General features: G+C 45.9%; 1 protein-coding gene across 1 annotated transcript in view; it reads right to left on the reverse strand.

The window, feature by feature from the left end:
- Positions 1 to 207: 207 nt before the first annotated feature.
- LOC144807907 (uncharacterized) overlaps positions 208 to 20,205 on the reverse strand; it is a 319,307-nt gene continuing 299,309 nt past the window's right edge. The window contains exon 9 of the mRNA XM_078673503.1: positions 208 to 461. The gene's annotated coding sequence lies outside the window, so the exon portion shown is untranslated. The remainder of the gene's footprint in view (positions 462 to 20,205) is intronic.

Below are 20,205 nucleotides of genomic sequence, written 5' to 3' on the forward strand. Positions count from 1 at the left end.
TGACTGAAATGTCTCGATTTTTTAATGTTGGTGATTGGTAGTGGTGCAGGATTGGGTAAAGAGAACTCTCTTTTCACTGGATGACCCTTTAAATGATGCAGATGCATTTCAGACTGCAGAAACAGATAGGGGCGGTTGGACTAACACCACCATTTTTGGAGTACAGAACACAGGTGTGAAAGAATGCCAAGTTTGTTATCTGTTGAATATTGTTTATTTGGTGATAGTTCGGAAATTTTAATGCATTACATCATGAGCTCATTTGATCACAGAATCTTTGCATAGAAGTTATAAACATGCACTCAAGAATACAGATTCTGGAGCACTGGGCCACATCCGGGTGTCTTCAGCCCCCTGGTAAGTTTGTAGTACAGCATCTATTCATTTGCTCATTAATGACGTCTTAGGCACCGCATGTCGCTGGCCGGGGGTGTTTCATGCTTTCTTGATGAGACTGCAACCTTTAAAGATAAATTGAAAGTTATGACAGGGAGAAAAGATGAGCAGAGACATTCATACAGAGTACTGAGGGCTGAACTAAGAGATAAATATGGAGGGATCAAACTCATAGAATGCCCTCTTTTCTGATGTTTATAGTGTTTGATCACAGTCGGCTCCCTTGCTACTCCCCTCCATGGGATCCTTCACATCTTTCAGCAGGGTAGAGCTGATAACTTTCTCACTGCGCTATGGCCGCAAAAGAATGACACTATGGGCCAGATGTACGAAGCTTGCATTTAGTGAGTCGCAAATTGCATCAAATTAAAACTCGCAATTTGCGACTCACTAACTGCAATGTACAACAGTGTCTCAGACACGGTTTGCGATTTCCAATGGGGTCGCACATTGCATGTCTCATCAATATTAATGAGGCTGTTGCAATTTGCGACCCCATTGGGAATGGCTGGCACTCCCAGGGATGGTGGCCTGCTCGGGACAGCAGACCACCATGTCTGGGACGGATTTGTCAATAAAGCAGTTTTTTTTAATGCAGCCTGTTTTCCTTGAAAGAAAACGGAATTCATTTAAAAAACTAAAAATGAAACTTTTCCGTTAAACTTTTTAAGGGGAGGCAGTGGTCCCTGGGACCACTGTCTGCTCTTAAAAAATATTTGTGCATGCATTCCCAATGTGGAAGGGGCCCCACGGTGACCTCTTCCTGTTTGCTAGTGCCTTACCACCCTTCTGAGAAGGGTGGTAAACTGCGAGTGTTTTACTATCGCAATTGCTGTCTCAAAACATTCATACATGGGTTATGGACTTGCTATTAGAAAGGGATGCCCTTAGCATGCCCCTTTCTAATAGTGAGTCGCTAACCCTATTTTGTGAGTCACAAAATAAAGGGGCATATTATGAAGAAACGGAGTTAAAGTTATTGCCGTTTTAGCAGCAGAAAACTGCAGCTAAAGCAGCGATAACAGGCTTGATAATATGCCCTTGAGAATTCCAATAGAAGCCCATGTTCTGGTGTCAACATGGTCTTCTATTGGAATTCTCATGGGCATATTATCAAGCCCATTATCGCCGCTTTTGGGGCAGTTTTCTTCCGCTAGAATGGCAATAAGTTTAACACCCTGCTTGATCATATGCCCCAGAGTTTGTAAATTGGGCTGACCTATTTTGCAGTCGCAAAAGGGCCGAAATCCCCTTTGCGACTGCAAAAAAGGGTCATACATCAGGCCCCATGAGTGTTCTCCCACACATCTACCACCCATGCATGTTTGCTTTGTGATTTATGCATGTATTCGCAGTGCCCTCTTTTATTTTTCTGTGGAGTACCAAATCTTTGGCACATTGGCTCACACACAGCTTTGCTGCAATTCTCCGTGTAGTTGAAATAAGTCTGTTAATATGTGTGTTTCTGGTTTCCCACCACATGTCCCGAAGCAGAGACGACTCGACCTCTGATGTGAGTATTACTTGTATGCGCATGAGTGTCTATGTGCATGTGTTTCTTCGCAGTAGCACCAACTGCAGTAATTTAAAACACAGTTGTCCTGATTTAGACTTTGGCAGAGAAATGGACTACGTCATGCCAGAGTACTGTGTCTGCTAAACCAAAGTTCCCTCTCCTCAAAGCCAGGAAAAACCTCAGTATGTAGACGGCAGAGACTACTTAGAGTGGGCAAACACATGGCCAGTTTTCAGTGTCCGTCACAGCCAGTGAACATAGTAAAAGGATTCCCACACCATGGGAGAATGTCCCACAGCGGGGCGTCCTTGATGTTTTTAATTTTCAAAAACAAAATCCTGCTTGGGATTTTGTTTTTAAAAATACTTGTTGATGGAGCCGTCTGTCAAACTTTCAGTGCATTTTACAGGAACTGCCGCAAAGTTCTCCACCATGGTGGCAGTACCTAATCCGTCCACCAATTTATTAGTTGTGAGTGAGGTGCTAAATTGAACCCTGGTATCCAGGTCCTGATGAAAGCGTACAGGGACTAGGGAAACAGCTAAAACATGTCGACATAGAGGTGTGAGTTATTCCTAACACTTCTAGGGATCAAACAAGAAGTGTTAGGGGTATTTATACATATCTCTAACATCCTGCATACATTCAGTATTAATATCTCCATAAAATCCAATACTAAATACCGCTTGGACTATCTACAGGAATTTTAAATTGTGCCAGAGTTAGAAAATACAAGAAACCCCATCCTATGCACTCTCAAAAATCTTTCAGGGCTTGTCCATCCACCTTAGAATGTGAAGCAAACCCGTTTATGAAAGACATAACAAGGTACAGGAGCAGGTGCAGGAGTGCTGTGAGTGATCATTCATGGAGTCTCCCAGCATTACGTGCTGCAGGTGCAGGAGTGCTGTAATGATCATTCATGGAGTCTCCCAGCATTATGTGCTGCAGGTGCAGGAGTGCTGTAATGATCATTCATGGAGTCTCCGAGCATTACGTGCTGCAGGTGCAGGAGTGCTGTAATGATCATTCATGGAGTCTCCCAGCATTACGTGCTGCAGGTGCATGAGTGCTGTAATGATCATTCATGGAGTCTCCGAGCATTATGTGCTGCAGGTGCAGGAGTGCTGTAATGATCATTCATGGAGTCTCCGAGCATTACGGGCTGCAGGTGCAGGAGTGCTGTAATGATCATTCACGGAGTCTCCGAGCATTACGTGCTGCAGGTGCAGGAGTGCTGTGAGTGATCATTCATGGAGTCTCCCAGCATGACGTGCTCCCGGAGCAGGTGCAGGAGTGCTGTGAGTGAACATTTTACTGGGTCTCCCAGCATAACGTGCTGCAGGAGTATGGTGAGGGATCATTCATGGAGTCTCCCAGCATGACGTGCTACAGGAGCAGGTGCAGGAGTGCTGTGAGTGAACATTTTACTGGGTCTCCCAGCATTACGTGCTGCAGGTGCAGGAGTATAGTGAGGGATCATTCATGGAGTCTCCCAGTATTACATGCTGCACGAGTGCTGTGAGTGAACATTCATTGAGTCTTCCAGCATGACGTGCTACAGGAGCAGGTGCAGGAGTGCTGTGATTGAACATTTTACTGGGTCTCCCAGCATAACATGCTGCAGGAGTGCTGTTCGTGATCATTCATGGAGTCTCCCAGCATTACATGCTGCCTGAGCAGGTGCAGGAGTGCTATGAGTGAACATTCATGGAGTCTCCCAGCATGACGTGCTACAGGAGCAGGTGCAGGAGTGCTGTGAGTGAACATTTTACTGGGTCTCCCAGCATAACGTGCTGCAGGAGTATGGTGAGGGATCATTCATGGAGTCTCCCAGTATTACATGCTGAGGGTGCAGGAGTGCTGTGAGTGATCATTCATGGAGTCTCCCAGTATTGAGTGCTGTTAGTGATCATTCATGGAGTCTCCCAGCATTACGTGCTGCAGGTGCAGAAGTGCCATGAGGGATAATTCATGGAGTCTCCCAGCAGCAAGTGTTGCATCTCCCAGCATTATGTGCTACAGAACAGGTGGAGGAGTGCTGTTCGTGATCATTCATGGAGTCTCCCAGCATTGCATGCTGCTGGAACAGGTGGAGGAGTGCTGTTCGTGATCATTCATGGAGTCTCCCAGCATTGCATGCTGCTGGAGCAGGTGGAGGAGTGCTGTTCGTGATCATTCATGGAGTCTCCCAGCATTGCATGCTGCTGGAGCAGGTGGAGGAGTGCTGTTCCTGATCATTCATGGAGTCTCCCAGCATTGCATGCTGCTGGAACAGGTGGAGGAGTGCTGTTCATGATCATTCATGGAGTCTACCAGCATTGCATGCTGCTGGAACAGGTGGAGGAGTGCTGTTCGTGATCATTCATGGAGTCTCCCAGCATTGCATGCTGCTGGAGCAGGTGGAGGAGTGCTGTTCGTGATCATACAAGGAGTCTCCCAGCATTGCATGCGGCTGGAACAGGTGGAGGAGAGCTGTTCGTGATCAATCATGGCATGTCTCAGCATTACATGCTGCAGGAGCAGGTGGAGGAGTGCTGTTCGTGATCATTCATGGAGTCTCCAAGCATTGCATGCTGTTGGAACAGGTGGAGGAGTGCTGTTCGTGACCATTCATGGAGTCTCCCAGCATTACATGCTGCTGGAGCAGGTGGAGGAGTGCTGTTCGTGATCATTCATGAAGTCTCCCAGCATTACGGGCTGCAGGTGCAGGAGTGCTGTAATGATCATTCACGGAGTCTCCGAGCATTACGTGCTGCAGGTGCAGGAGTGCTGTGAGTGATCATTCATGGAGTCTCCCAGCATGACGTGCTCCCGGAGCAGGTGCAGGAGTGCTGTGAGTGAACATTTTACTGGGTCTCCCAGCATAACGTGCTGCAGGAGTATGGTGAGGGATCATTCATGGAGTCTCCCAGCATGACGTGCTACTGGAGCAGGTGCAGGAGTGCTGCGAGTGAACATTTTACTGGGTCTCCCAGCATTACGTGCTGCAGGTGCAGGAGTATAGTGAGGGATCATTCATGGAGTCTCCCAGTATTACATGCTGCACGAGTGCTGTGAGTGAACATTCATTGAGTCTTCCAGCATGACGTGCTACAGGAGCAGGTGCAGGAGTGCTGTGATTGAACATTTTACTGGGTCTCCCAGCATAACATGCTGCAGGAGTGCTGTTCGTGATCATTCATGGAGTCTCCCAGCATTACATGCTGCCTGAGCAGGTGCAGGAGTGCTATGAGTGAACATTCATGGAGTCTCCCAGCATGACGTGCTACAGGAGCAGGTGCAGGAGTGCTGTGAGTGAACATTTTACTGGGTCTCCCAGCATAACGTGCTGCAGGAGTATGGTGAGGGATCATTCATGGAGTCTCCCAGTATTACATGCTGAGGGTGCAGGAGTGCTGTGAGTGATCATTCATGGAGTCTCCCAGTATTGAGTGCTGTTAGTGATCATTCATGGAGTCTCCCAGCATTACGTGCTGCAGGTGCAGAAGTGCCATGAGGGATAATTCATGGAGTCTCCCAGCAGCAAGTGTTGCATCTCCCAGCATTATGTGCTACAGAACAGGTGGAGGAGTGCTGTTCGTGATCATTCATGGAGTCTCCCAGCATTGCATGCTGCTGGAACAGGTGGAGGAGTGCTGTTCGTGATCATTCATGGAGTCTCCCAGCATTGCATGCTGCTGGAGCAGGTGGAGGAGTGCTGTTCGTGATCATTCATGGAGTCTCCCAGCATTGCATGCTGCTGGAGCAGGTGGAGGAGTGCTGTTCCTGATCATTCATGGAGTCTCCCAGCATTGCATGCTGCTGGAACAGGTGGAGGAGTGCTGTTCATGATCATTCATGGAGTCTACCAGCATTGCATGCTGCTGGAACAGGTGGAGGAGTGCTGTTCGTGATCATTCATGGAGTCTCCCAGCATTGCATGCTGCTGGAGCAGGTGGAGGAGTGCTGTTCGTGATCATACAAGGAGTCTCCCAGCATTGCATGCTGCTGGAACAGGTGGAGGAGAGCTGTTCGTGATCAATCATGGCGTCTCCCAGCATTACATGCTGCAGGAGCAGGTGGAGGAGTGCTGTTCGTGATCATTCATGGAGTCTCCAAGCATTGCATGCTGTTGGAACAGGTGGAGGAGTGCTGTTCGTGACCATTCATGGAGTCTCCCAGCATTACATGCTGCTGGAGCAGGTGGAGGAGTGCTGTTCGTGATCATTCATGAAGTCTCCCAGCATTACGTGCTGCAGGTGCAGAAGTGCCATGAGGGATAATTCATGGAGTCTCCCAGCAGCAAGTGTTGCAGGATTAGGTGGTTTTTATGGCATCTCCCAGCATTATGTGCTACAGACCAGGTGGAGGAGTGCTGTTCGTGATCATTCATGGAGTCTCCCAGCATTGCATGCTGCTGGAGCAGGTGGAGGAGTGCTGTTCGTGATCATTCAAGGAGTCTCCCAGCATTTCATGCTGCTGGAACAGGTGGAGGAGTGCTGTTCGTGATCATTCATGGAGTCTCCAAACATTACATGCTGCTGGAACAGGTGGAGGAGAGCTGTTCGTGATGAATCATGGAGTCTCCCAGCATTACATGCTGCAGGAGCAGGTGGAGGAGTGCTGTTCGTGATCATTCATGGAGTCTCCCAGCATTGCATGCTGTTGGAACAGGTGGAGGAGTGCTGTTCGTGACCATTCATGGAGTCTCCCAGCATTACATGCTGCCTGAGCAGGTGCAGGAGTGCTATGAGTGAACATTCATGGAGTCTCCCAGCCTGACGTGCTAAAGGAGCAGGTGCAGGAGTGCTGTGAGTGAACATTTTACTGGGTCTCCCAGCATAACGTGCTGCAGGAGTATGGTGAGGGATCATCTATAGAGTCTCCCAGTATTACATGCTGAGGGTGCAGGAGTGCTGTGAATGATCATTCATGGAGTCTCCCAGTATTACGTGCTGCAGGTGCAGGAGTGCTGTTAGTGATCATTCATGGAGTCTCCCAGCATTACTTGCTGCAGGTGCAGAAGTGCCATGAGGGATAATTCATGGTGTCTCCCAGCAGCAGGTTTTGCAGGATTAGGTGGTTTTTATGGCATCTCCCAGCATTATGTGCTACAGAACAGGTGGAGGAGTGCTGTTCGTGATCATTCATGGAGTCTCCCAGCATTGCATGCTGCTGGAACAGGTAGAGGAGTGCTGTTAAGGATCATTCATGGAGTCGCCGAGCATTACGTGCTGCAGGTGCAGGAGTGCTGTAATGATCATTCATGGAGTCTCTGAGCATTACGTGCTGCAGGTGCAGGAGTGCTGTAATGATCATTCATGGAGTCTCCGAGCATTACATGCTGCAGGTGCAGGAGTGCTGTAATGATCATTCATGGAGTCTCCGAGCATTACGTGCTGCAGGTGCAGGAGTGCTGTGAGTGATCATTCATGGAGTCTCCCAGCATGACGTGCTCCCTGAGCAGGTGCAGGAGTGCTGTGAGTGAACATTTTACTGGGTCTCCCAGCATAACGTGCTGCAGGAGTATGGTGAGGGATCATTCATGGAGTCTCCCAGCATGACGTGCTACAGGAGCAGGTTCAGGAGTGCTGTGAGCGAACATTTTACTGGGTCTCCCAGCATTACGTGCTGCAGGTGCAGGAGTATGGTGAGGGATCATTCATGGAGTCTCCCAGTATTACATGTTGCACGAGTGCTGTGAGTGAACATTCATGGAGTCTCCCAGCATGACGTGCTACAGGAGCAGGTGCAGGAGTGCTGTGATTGAACATTTTACTGGGTCTCCCAGCATAACATGCTGCAGGAGTGCTGTTCGTGATCATTCATGGAGTCTCCCAGCATTACTTGCTGCCTGAGCAGGTGCAGGAGTGCTATGAGTGAACATTCATGGAGTCTCCCAGCATGACGTGCTACAGGAGCAGGTGCAGGAGTGCTGTGAGTGAACATTTTACTGGGTCTCCCAGCATAACGTCCTGCAGGAGTATGGTGAGGGATCATTCATGGAGTCTCCCAGTATTACATGCTGAGGGTGCAGGAGTGCTGTGAGTGATCATTCATGGAGTCTCCCAGTATTACGTGCTGCAGGTGCAGAAGTGCCATGAGGGATAATTCATGGAGTCTCCCAGCAGCAAGTGTTGCAGGATTAGGTGGTTTTTATTGCATCTCCCAGCATTATGTGCTACAGAACAGGTGGAGGAGTGCTGTTTGTGATCATTCATGGAGTCACCCAGCATTGCATGCTGCTGGAACAGGTGGAGGAGTGCTGTTCGTGATCATTCATGGAGTCTCCCAGCATTGCATGCTGCTGGAGCAGGTGGAGGAGTGCTGTTCGTGATCATTCATGGAGTCTCCCAGCATTGCATGCTGCTGGAGCAGGTGGAGGAGTGCTGTTCGTGATCATTCATGGAGTTTCCCAGCATTGCATGCTGCTGGAGCAGGTGGAGGAGTGCTGTTCGTGATCATTCATGGAGTCTCCCAGCATTACATGCTGCTGGAGCAGGTGGAGGAGTGCTGTTCGTGATCATTCATGGAGTCTCCCAGCATTGCATGCTGCTGGAACAGGTGGAGGAGTGCTGTTCGTGATCATTCATGGCGTCTCCCAGCATTGCATGCTGCTGGAGCAGGTGGACGAGTGCTCTTCGTGATCATTCATGGAGTCTCCCAGCATTGCATGCTGTTGGAACAGGTGGAGGAGTGCTGTTAGTGATTATTCATGGAGTCTCACAGCATTACATGCTGCAGGAACAGGAGTGATGTGAGTCTCCCATCGTGCGGTGCTGCAAGTGCAGGAGTGATGTGAGTGATCATTCATGGAATGTCCCAGCATAAAGTGCTTCAGGAGTGGTGTAGCTCACTTCTGACTTCTTAGTCTCTCACTATCAGGTACTACAAGATCAGGGGTGCATTTATGGATTCTCCCAGGATGAGGTGCTGCAGGTGCCGGAGTTGCTGTGAGTGATCATTCATGGAGTCTCCCATCGTGAAGTGCTGCCGGAACAGGTGCAGATGTGCTGTCAGTGATCATTCATGGAATCTCCCAGCAATACAAGCTACATGTGCAGGAGTGCTGTGAATGATAAGGAGTTTCCTAGCATAAAGTGCTATGGGGGTGCTGTGGATGATCATTCATGGAGTCACTCAGCCTAAAGTGCTGCAGGAGTGGTGAAGCTCACTTCTAAATTCATAGTCTCCCACTACGATGTGCTTCAGGAACAGGGGTGCATTCATGGATTCTCCCAGCATGACGTGCTGCAGGAGCAGGTGCTAAAGTGGTGTGAGTGATCTTTCATGGAGTCTCCCAGCATGAAGGGCTACAAGAGCAGGTGCAGGAGTGCTGTGAATGATAACTCCTTGATTTTCCCAACATGAAGTGCTGCAGGAAAAGTTCCAGAAGTGCTGGTTGTGGTGGAAATCACTGTTGAATTCACTAAGCCTTCCAGAAATAGGTGGTGTCTGTTGTTGAACGTGCTGGTTGATACAGAGTCCCCCAGCAAGAAATGATGTAAGAGAGCAGTCTACTATTACATTAATGATTTCACTCATTGGTAAAGAACCCTTCATCTCTCTTCTCTGTGAATAACTGATATGACTGCAGATGTCTGAAAGTAAGCATGCATAAACATTTCAGTTTCAGTATGCATAGATGGCCAGCACTATCGTCCTCAATCAATCAATCAATAAATCAGAATTTATAAAGCACGGCTAATAACCCAATACAGTATCCAGGTGCTTGCAGATCTTGGAGGGTCATTCAAACAGCCAGGTCTTAAGGGCCATTCTGATTTCCGGAAGTGAGAGGATGGTCCAGAGGTGCGTGTGGAGGCTGTTCCAGCCCTTTGCTGCAATATGGGAGAAGGAGCTCTGCTTCGGTAGATGCAGGGAGTATGGGCAAGTAAAAGGGATGTGAATCATAGTCTTCTCAATGGCTGGTGGAAGTACAGGTGGTGCTTAATGTAGGTGGGTCCTTGGTTGTGTAGAGCCTTTTGTGGGTGGGTCAGCAGCTTGAATTGGCATCTCCTATGCGGGAAGTCAGTGGAATTGTGTGAGGTTGGGTGTGATGTGGGTTCGTCGATGAAAGGTCAAGATGGTTTGAAGTCTCTGTGGGAGTTGTGCATTGATTCCTACATTGAGGTGTCGTGATGCCAGTAGCACCAGGTAACTGAACGGCCACTAACCTCGGAAGATCGCCAGCGGGAACGATGACGAGTAGAGAAGACCCCCTACTCCCCTGGGCGCAATCCCACACAGAGTGAAGAAAACACTACTATGCACCCTGGGGAAAAGGGAAGTGGATAAAATAAGAAATACTGCAGGCAGATGGATTCCTCCTAGTCCTACTTCTGTTTCAGAGATCCGCACAGATGCATAAGGAGTCCCCTGCGTACGTAACTATGTATAAAAACAAAACAAGAAGCCATGAGTTACGCAGTGACCTAAAGAAGACCAGTCTTACCAAACATATGTTAGAGAATAGAACCAACTACTTACAACACAGCAGTACACGCAGAATATGGGTAGAGGATTGAGTCTATAAAGTACACATCTGGCAGCCTCTTGTAATGTCTCCCAAGGGTTGTAGAAAACACAGCGCTGGTCCCGTAGGCGTAAAAAGCAAACTTCGGAGGAATACCCAAGTCTCTGTTACCTCACAGCAACTGAGCAATCCGTGAGCAAAGAATGAACCAGATCCCAAAGATATCAAAACTAAAAGGCGGATCCAGGAAGAGCGCTAATGCGCTGCTTTCCCTCCCCGGCCACTTAAATACCTGGGGTAATCCGAGCGTTGCAAGGCGCCTTGAGTCTGTGGTCTAAACAGATGTCACACACCTCGTGGAGCAAACACAGGAAAAGGCATCTGGAAACCCTCGCAAGCGCAAGAGCGGAAGAAATAGGCTAGAATCCGCCCCAGCCATTGATTACGAGAACAGAATACAGGAACTCTGATAATCCAGCGGGGGACACCATTCGCTTGCGGGAATCAGCTACAAATCCGGAAAGTTTGTGAAGCCCCAATCCTGAGAAAGTGAGGGGCTTTGTAGCAGCGAATCGGGCAGCAACGCCGGATTCGACTTCCTGTTTGGTATCCATAAGGCTGCTGGGACATGTAGTGTCTCCTGCTCCATTCGCCCCCTAGTGGTTCCTTACGTGCTACACATTCATTCTTGCTCTTGCTTTCAAAGAGACATGAAGGGGGAATCGACCTGTATGCGTTGCGACCCCCGTGCCTGGACAGTGATCGTGACAATCGGGCATTGCCATAGTCCAGTCGACTAGTGATGAGGGCTAGTGTCGCGGTGCATTTCGTATGTAGGGAAAGCCACTTGAAGATCTCAAATAGCATTTGCAAAGTGAGAAAACAGGCAGAGGAAATGAAGTTTAACTGTGATTTCATGTTGAGTTTGTTGTCAATAATGATTCCAAGGTTTCTGGCGTGGACAGAGGGAGTGGGTGCGGGTCCTAGGTCTGAAGGCCACCAGGAGTCATTCCATGTGTTGATGCTGTTGCCAAATATCAGTACTTCTGTCTTGTCTGTTTTCAGCTGCAGGCAGTTGTTCTTCATCCAGTCAGTGACGTTTGTCATGCATCTTTGGAAGTTGGTTCTGGTGGTGGTGGGCTCGTCATTGAGTGAGAAGATGAGTTGGGTGTCGTCTGCGTAAGAAATTATGTTGAGACCGTGGATATGATAATGTTGGCCAGAAGGCTCATATAGGCATTGAAGAGCATGGGGCTGAGCCCTGGGGGACTCCACTGGTGATCTCCTTGAGTTCAGAGGTGAAAGGTGAGAGGTGGATCCTTTGGATTCCTCTGGTGAGAAAGGAGGTGATCCATCTCCTTGGATACGGATGTGGTGGAGTCTTTCGATCAGCGTGTCATGGGATTCGGTATTGAAGGCTGCCAAGAGGTTATGGAGGATCAAAGCTGCTGTTTCTCAACAGTCAAGGAAGGTTTAGATGTTTTCGGTGGCTGCTATCAAGGCAGTTTCCGTCCTGTGATTGCTGCAGAAGGTGGATTAGGAGATGTTGAGTAGTTCTGCTCTAGGTGTGTCATGGGTCAATTGTTGATGGTCTTCTCCAGTATCTTCACCATGAATGGGATCAGGGTGATTGGCTGGTAATTTTTTGAGTTTGCTGGGGCCAGGAGAGGTTTTTTTAAATGGTGGTCTGACTTTGGCGTGTTTCCAGGTGTTGGGAAATATTGCAGCAGTGATAGAGGTGTTGAGTAGGGTGGTGAGTTCCTGGCCATCCTTTGGTTTCTGAGGTTGAAGATGTGGTGTGGGCATGGGTCTGTGAGAGCTCCTGAGTGGATGGCTTTCATGATGGAGGTGATGCCCTTGGTGGAGAGGATGTTCCAGGTAGTCAGCCTGTGGTTTGTGTCAGTTATGGTGGAGGTGCATCTGTCAAGGAAATCCATATGTGTGGGTTGCGGTTCAAAGTTTCTGTATATGGTTTTGATATTGTCGTGGAAGAAGTGGGTGAGGTTTTCGCACAGCTCCAGTGAGGGTGTGATGTTGGTTTTGCTGGCAGCCTGGTTAGAGAATTACTTAATGATGTTGAAAAGCTCTTTGGTGTTGTTGGTGCTGGTTTTGATGCATGCAGCAAAGGCTGTCTTCTTTTTTTGTTCTCAGGTGGTGGTGGTAGAAGTTGAGGGAGGTCTTGAAGGCTGCCTTGTAAGAAGTGCCCTTGCTAGTGCCCCATCTCCTCTCCAACTGTTTGCTGTCTCGTTTAACTGTTCTGAGTTCTTGGGTGTTCTAGCAGGGCTTTTGGGGGGATTTTCTCTGGATGTTGCTCTTGAAGGGGACGATGCTCCCTGTGCAATTGGTGATCCATGCATTAACGTTTTTCACTCCCTGTTTGGGTTTTGTGGCAGTAGGAGGGTTGGAGGTGCTGAGGCATTTGCTTAGCTGGTCTCTGAGATTTGGTTTTGCTTCCGGTGGGGCGCGTTGGTCATCTTGGGGATTGAGGAGGACAGTACGTATGTTAAACCAGATTTCAGCAATATAACAGAAGAGTTTTTTCAGCTGTACATTGAAGGTATACATGATACAAATCAATGACAACAGCCAGTAATGTAGTTCAGCATCCTTGTTTAGTCCATTATGTACTGTGTTGTATCTGATGATCAGAGAGCTTTTGTTTTTCTGTAGTCTTAGTTCCAATCCCTGATGTAGTATGTTATGTTATCAGGATTTGTAAAGCGCACTACTGCCCGGAGGCATCTAGTAAATAGACTGTTTCCAATGATAGAGCCAGCTAAGGCTCTTCTCTCTAAATGAGGCGGGGGAACGGTATGTTTTATGTCAGATCTTGCCTCTGTCACACTCAATGAGGTCCTTAGACACTACAAACGTTCAAATTATTGAGCCACTGAGTATCCCAGTCACTTAGTAGTGAGGCTGAAATGTTAGTGGGTGTTTATACAGCTATGCCAAATGCCACGCATCACGGGTCAACCTAACGCATAACGTTAGTAATTCCCCCAGTCCTTCACTGGAACATTTTGCTATGCAATTTGGAGAGTTGCTCTGTTCCGAGAAACAGTTATTTTGGTTTCACAAGTGTGAACAGGTATTTATCAGCGCTTTGAGAAAGACACTGAAGCTCAGAATTTAGCTGCTACCAGTGTCTGCAGCTAGGCCAGATGATAAGGGGTCAAGGATAGGTTAAACCTTGGTCAGTGTGCACTATTTTATGAGGCTGATGGTGGGTAGCCCCTGCTCTCTGCAGACACTGGTAAGTTTAAATTCAGTGACAGTATGTCACCAGTAGCAGCACTAACACAGTGCATGTACATTTGAACAAAAAGTGGCACTTCATATGGCACCAAGTGGAGTAATTTCTAATATTTATCTTTACAGGGATTTTCAGCATGGTTTTAATTGCAATAACGTTTTACTCATAGTATCACACATTAAGCATATCATGACACACATAAGTACACTTAAGCCATGGTAATGTCACACATAGGGAATCTGAAACTTGGCAGCTATATTGATATATAGTGTTTTGCACTGGTACCAACATTGCATCATATGTGCCTCACCCTTATCTCTACAAATATGCATGCCTATGCAAGTTCCTTTTATAAAAAAAAAGGATTGGCTCATAACATTTCTCATCAATGCTACTTTAGCTCTGTTATAATGAACCCTGGCACATGATGGAGTTTGCAATTCAGTTAAATAGTAACACTTATGACAATATTAACACACTGACTATGGTGGCCATAGCAACATCTCAGCTGGCCTTTGTAGGGTAAACAGCCATAACAACGTGGGCATTACCCCGCGCTGCTATTACAAAGCTGCTTTTACAACGCAAGTCGTTACAACGACTTGCGCTGGAGGGCGCTGTTGGATAGGGAATAGTTTAATTTTCTATTCCAACACCTTCCCTACTGTAACGTGGGCTGGAGTTGGAATAGAAAATTAAACTATTCCACTATCCAGCGCTTATAGCACAAGTCGTTGTAACGACTTGCGTTGTAAAAACAGGGTTGTAATGGCACGCGGGGTAAAAGCCCGGTTTGTAATGCCATACAACCCTTTGTGAAACACTGGGGAGCCTAGGGGAAACCCTACGCTACTTGTAGCACAGCTATGGGCAGGGGGCCTCTAAAGAATATTCAAGTCATTAATCCAAAATATTCATCATTTTCCAGATCATTTATTTATATAAACTTAACCTTGGTATTTTCCGTGCAATATCAAAATAAATGTACGTAACATTCTTTTTTGGTTAATAAATTCAACATATTGTACACTCAGTTTGTGAATCCTTCTGTTCACTCAATTCAATTAAATCACATGAAATGGTTTCAGATTATTTCATAACTCAAAAAATACCCAATGCATTTTGGGTTCTAACCGAACCCTTCATCAGGGGATAAGTACTAAAACATATATGTAAAGATGCAAAGTTTTCGATGTCCTTGGATGGTTACGGTCTGGACACAAAACAGCAATGTCATAATGTATACCGTGTCATATGACTACATTTGGTTCCTGTGATCTACGTTAACTTGAGGTTAAACTGGGGAGTGACACTGCAAAAAAAATCTATAACTCAGGCAAAGGGAAAAAGAAGAAGGATAGAGTGCATCACCCGTGCAAAGTCTAAAGACATTCTGATAAAACATTACTCGGGGTGCCTGACCCTGTGTGCGATATCAGGTACTGCCCGGTTATTGTCATCGGAAGAGAGCATCGCAACAGATCAGGATTTATCATTACAACGACCTAGTGCATCTTCGGTGCTTCAAACACCCAATGTAGTCACAGAAGAGACAGCAACTACATCTACTGTCAAGACGCCTTTTTTAGCGGAAGGCCCCAACGCCAATACGCCTCCGGACAAAAACTCAATCAATCCAGACGTACAGTCAGGGGTGGAAAAACCAAAAGTAACAAAAGAAACCGGCAGGCCACAGAGGACTGTAAAGAAATGAGATAACTGGTGGTGAATATCTCAAAGAGACCTCTGACCTATGATGAAGAATCAATTTTAAGCAAAGGAATCTCTTTTGTTCCCGCATACGTATCCAATGCTTTGGAAACTGAGGTGGCCCTCTTTAAATTTATGCGGAAACTGCGGTTGAGATGGTTCTTTTCTCATAGTGCCATATCTGATGGAGAGAAACTGGCATCACACAGATTCAAACCCAAGAGCAAATTCATTTCACCCATTTCCCATAAAACTCTGGATACGTTCAAAATCCTAGTTAAAAAGGATTCGGAGAGCCTACAATATGGTCCATCTTCTCATCCAAATCTCACCATGAGAGAGCGGCGCATCTTAAATAAGTTGCGACAGGACAAATCCATCACTTTTCATCTGGCCGATGAAGGAGGTGCTTTAGTGGTTTTGGATACTGACTTTTACACTGATAGTGTGAATCAACATGTACTTGATAAAGAGACTTACATCAAGTTGGGTCATGACCCCACGAAAGAAATATTAGCCAGGTTAGGAGTCATATTACAGAAAGCATTCGAGGAAGGTTCCATTGACGATAATACCAAAACATTTCTGTACAATTCCACTCCACGGGTTTCTACAATATACATGTTATCCAAGATTCATAAGCACAAAACCATACCTCCATTCAGACCCATCGTGGCAGGATGTGGATCAAACAATGAACAATTAGGATACTACCTGGATTTCCATCTTCAACCACTTGTTCAGGCATGGGTAACCTACGTGAAGGACACTACAGACTGTTTACATAAGCTAGAATCTTTGCGGCATCTATTTCTAAATGACATTCAACTCTGCACCATAGATGTGGTAGCGTTGTAAACTTCCATAGCGCACAGCGAGGGCATCGAGGCATTGGAGTGGAGGCTACTTCAATCAGACATTCCAGAGGAGAAGAGTATCTTTCTTTTGGAACTGTTGCACTTTGCGCTGTATCACAGCTACTTTACTTGGCAAGGAGATCACTATATTCAGCGCATGGGGACCTCAATGGAATTTCCAGGAGCGCCCTCCTATGCAAACACTTCCATGTCACATTTTGAAGAGCAACATATACTATCAAAAGCACACTGGAAAGAGAATGCAGCACTTTTTATCCGTTATATCGATGACAATTTTAGTCATCCTGACGGGTTCCAGGCAACTGTTGGAAGAGAGTATCAATGAACTGAACCAGTGTAACCCCAGAATCAAATTCACTTTTGAAATAGACACCGAATCCATTCATTTTCTAGATACAGAAATCAAGAAAACACCGCTGGGTTTAGAGACATCGGTATATAAAAAACCGACAGATGTGAATAATACCTTGCTTTTTTCAAGTTCGCATCCACATGCTCTAAAAAAGCACTTACCCATTTCCCAAATGATGCAGATTAAAAGGATTACTTCTGAACCAGACACATGCCAGAGATTAATTGAGCATCAAATGATCGAGTATAAGGATCGAGGATATCCAGAAACTGTATTGAAGCAGGTTCAACATATAGTCTCTCCGAAACCTCGTGAAGACCTTTTGAGACCCAAAATGAAGTCATCAATGAAACGAGAAGTATGTGTCATTAAACATTCGGTCCAGGCACCTGCAATTAAGACAATCATCATAAATCGTTGGGAATTGATTGAAAATGAACCGGATTTCCAACAAGTATTCCAAGGCACTCCACTATTTGCGCATACGAGGCCGAGCAATTTAAGAGAACTTTTGAAACCTTCTAAAGAAACATCTCACATTAAACACAAGGGCATGATGAAATGCTACAACTGTGGACAATGTGGCAACGTCATGATGGGCAAGAATTTCGCACATCCTCACACAGGCAAAAACATAGAGTTGCGACATACGTCAGATTGCAATACAGAAGGGGTATTGTAAGCCATAAAATGCCCATGTGGGCTAGTATATGTGGGTAGAACCAGCAGGAAGATCAAAACACGCATAGTGGAACATAAAAGTCGCATTCGTAACAAAAACATTAACTCATCACTAGCAAAACACTGGATAGAAACATCACATACCATTCCCCAATTGCGATATACGATTTTGGAATGCAATCAACCAGGATCAGGCACAGACCTAAATACAGTTTTGGCACGTAGGGCAACCCACTGGATAAAGTCTCTAGGAACTGTGATACCAGGAGATCTCAATGACCATTATGAACTATTATGTTATTTGTAAACATATGCTATACTGCTGTTAGATTGTGAGGGAATGCACTGCTCTTTTAAAATCCCTTCTAACTTTTTGTGTCTTCTATTTCCAGGCTCCTTGAGCTCTTTTTGTTTTATTTATTTATTTATTTATTTATTTATTTTATTTTTCCTTGGGTTTACACGCATTATTATGATTGACTACTGTTGGCAGAATAGATGCACGAGGTATAGCCATTGAATACACATAGATTTGTTTCACTCCTCTGTTTTTTTAACCCGAGGAGAATTACTATCTATGTATAATTTACGCTTATCTTTCCTATAATGACCGCCCTTGGTGATTCGGAATCTAATGTATCTATCATTGGAAATCGGGTGCTAGGCTATTTGAATTCACAGTAAGCAGACTCGAACTCGGGATCTCCGAGCCCTGGAGTACTCGACAGCATAATTAAGCAGTCTGTTTTCAGTGCCGTGGGAAATAGTCCGGTGTTGATGTTCATTGTTCCGGGGCAGGACCTTTAAACAGTCACGTGTATCTCACGTGATCATGTGACCTTGCTGTGCTTCGAGTTTTGAATATACGTTACGGTGGTGGCGTTTCGAGTGTTTCGGTGAGTTATCATTTTGGGATTCCTTTGTTTGATATAGATTGACAGCTGAAGGAAAGGCAGGGTGTGATCTAACCTCTTTTTGTGGATGGTTACTTGCAGATTATTCACGAAGAAGTAGAAAGGGATTCATGTGGTCATTCTGGAATTGTCAGGTATGAACTTTGTCCTCGTGAGCATTACTCGAGACAGTTAATACACTTTGGGTTACATATGAAATCACAGTTTATTTGTTTTAGGATAATTGCCGTCTTACTCAGTGTTCATCACTGTGCTTTCACATGAAATTACTTTGAGAATTCTGGACAGGGCGTTTGGTAAGAGTCAGTTTGATCGTTTGCTTGCTTGCAGTTTGCATGGGGTTTCAGATCGGGTACATCTCTATGATAATCGCTCGCATTTGGGAACTTGAGCCTGGTTAGCAGTACCGAGTCTATTGAAAACAAGACTTTTAATGCTAAGACGGTTCTGGAGAGGGTATTTCCTCTCAGACCGCATATTCACAATAATCGGGCAGTACCTGATATCGCACACAGGGTCAGGCACCCTGAGTAATGTTTTATCAGAATGTCTTTAGACTTTGCACGGGTGATGCACTCTATCCTTCTTCTTTTTCCCTTTGCCTGAGTTATAGATTTTTTTCGCAGTGTCACTCCCCAGTTTAACCTCAAGTTAACGTAGATCACAGGAACTAAATGTAGCCATATGACACGGTATACATTATGACATTGCTGTTTTGTGTTGTAGATCCAGACCGTAACCATCCAAGGACATCGAAAACTTTGCATCTTTACATATATGTTTTAGTACTTACCCCCTGATGAAGGGTTCGGTTAGAACACGAAATGCATTGGGTATTTTTTGAGTTATGAATTAATCTGAAACCATTTCATGTGATTTAATAGAATTGAGTGAACATAAAGATTCACAAACTGAATGTACAATATGTTGAATTTATTAACCAAAAAAGAATGTTACGTACATTTATTTTGATATTGCACGGAAAACACCAAGGTTAAGTTGAAATAAATAAATGATCTGGAAAATGATGAATATTTTGGATTAATGACTTGAATATTTTTTAGAGGCCACCTGCCCATAGCTGTGCTACAAGTAGCGTAGGGTTTCCCCTAGGCTTCCCAGTGTTTCATTCACAATTTTACAGGCTCTGGGCACGCCCCCCCACACTTGTTAGCACGCAAAACACACAGAAGTGTAGATTTTGAGTTGGATACAATTGAATAAGTTTGACAAAAGTTGGAGTGCAGGCCCACCATTTGAGATTAGTCATACAACCCTTTGTAGCATCCTCCCCAGCGCAGGAGCATGCAAATGAATACGCCGCACAAGAAGCTCTGGATTGAACGTCTTTATTTCTTAGCATACAATCACACACTGTTCTCTGATTACATCACAACTGTTAATAACCACATTTTAACACCTCCCGTCAAGTTACGTAATTCCTCTGTTGAATCCCCCAGAAACACAAGGGTCCAAGCGCACACAGTCTCACGACACTACTCCCCCCCCATCCTAAATCAAAAGTACAAACAACAGTTACATTATATCTCTTCAAAAAGACATCAAGGGTAAGGAAAATTGAATTTTGCACTGTTATGTGTCCCTACGTGTTCCCCAACATGTAATATATGTGCATGAGTAATATGCATTTTCCCTCCATGACCGAATCTAAAGACGCATTTACAGTTGCGTCCAACGTTAGTATGTCAGTTATCCAGTCCTCCTGAAAGCAACGTGAATTAGGCTTTTAGGCCTATGTTGCCAACGTATTTACATGGTACACGTTAAATCATCGAGTTGCACCCGTTTCTAGGGCTCTGCAGGGCCCGGGCACGAGATCCAGGCCTCAAGTCTCCTGAACCACTCCGAGAGATGCAGCCCCGCCCGCATCCCTGACCCTTCACTTACTTCCTGCCAAGCAGCGCGGTGCCCGGCTTGGCCTGGCCTGCCTGCCAAGAATATGTTATGCCTACAAGTTATCTGTTCAGCTCCCCGGCTTCACATTCCTAGCTAACGAACAGGATAAACATATTCGTCCACAGTC

This window comes from Lissotriton helveticus, chromosome 1_2 (assembly GCF_964261635.1).
Source record: "Lissotriton helveticus chromosome 1_2, aLisHel1.1, whole genome shotgun sequence".
Lineage (NCBI taxonomy): Eukaryota > Metazoa > Chordata > Amphibia > Caudata > Salamandridae > Lissotriton > Lissotriton helveticus.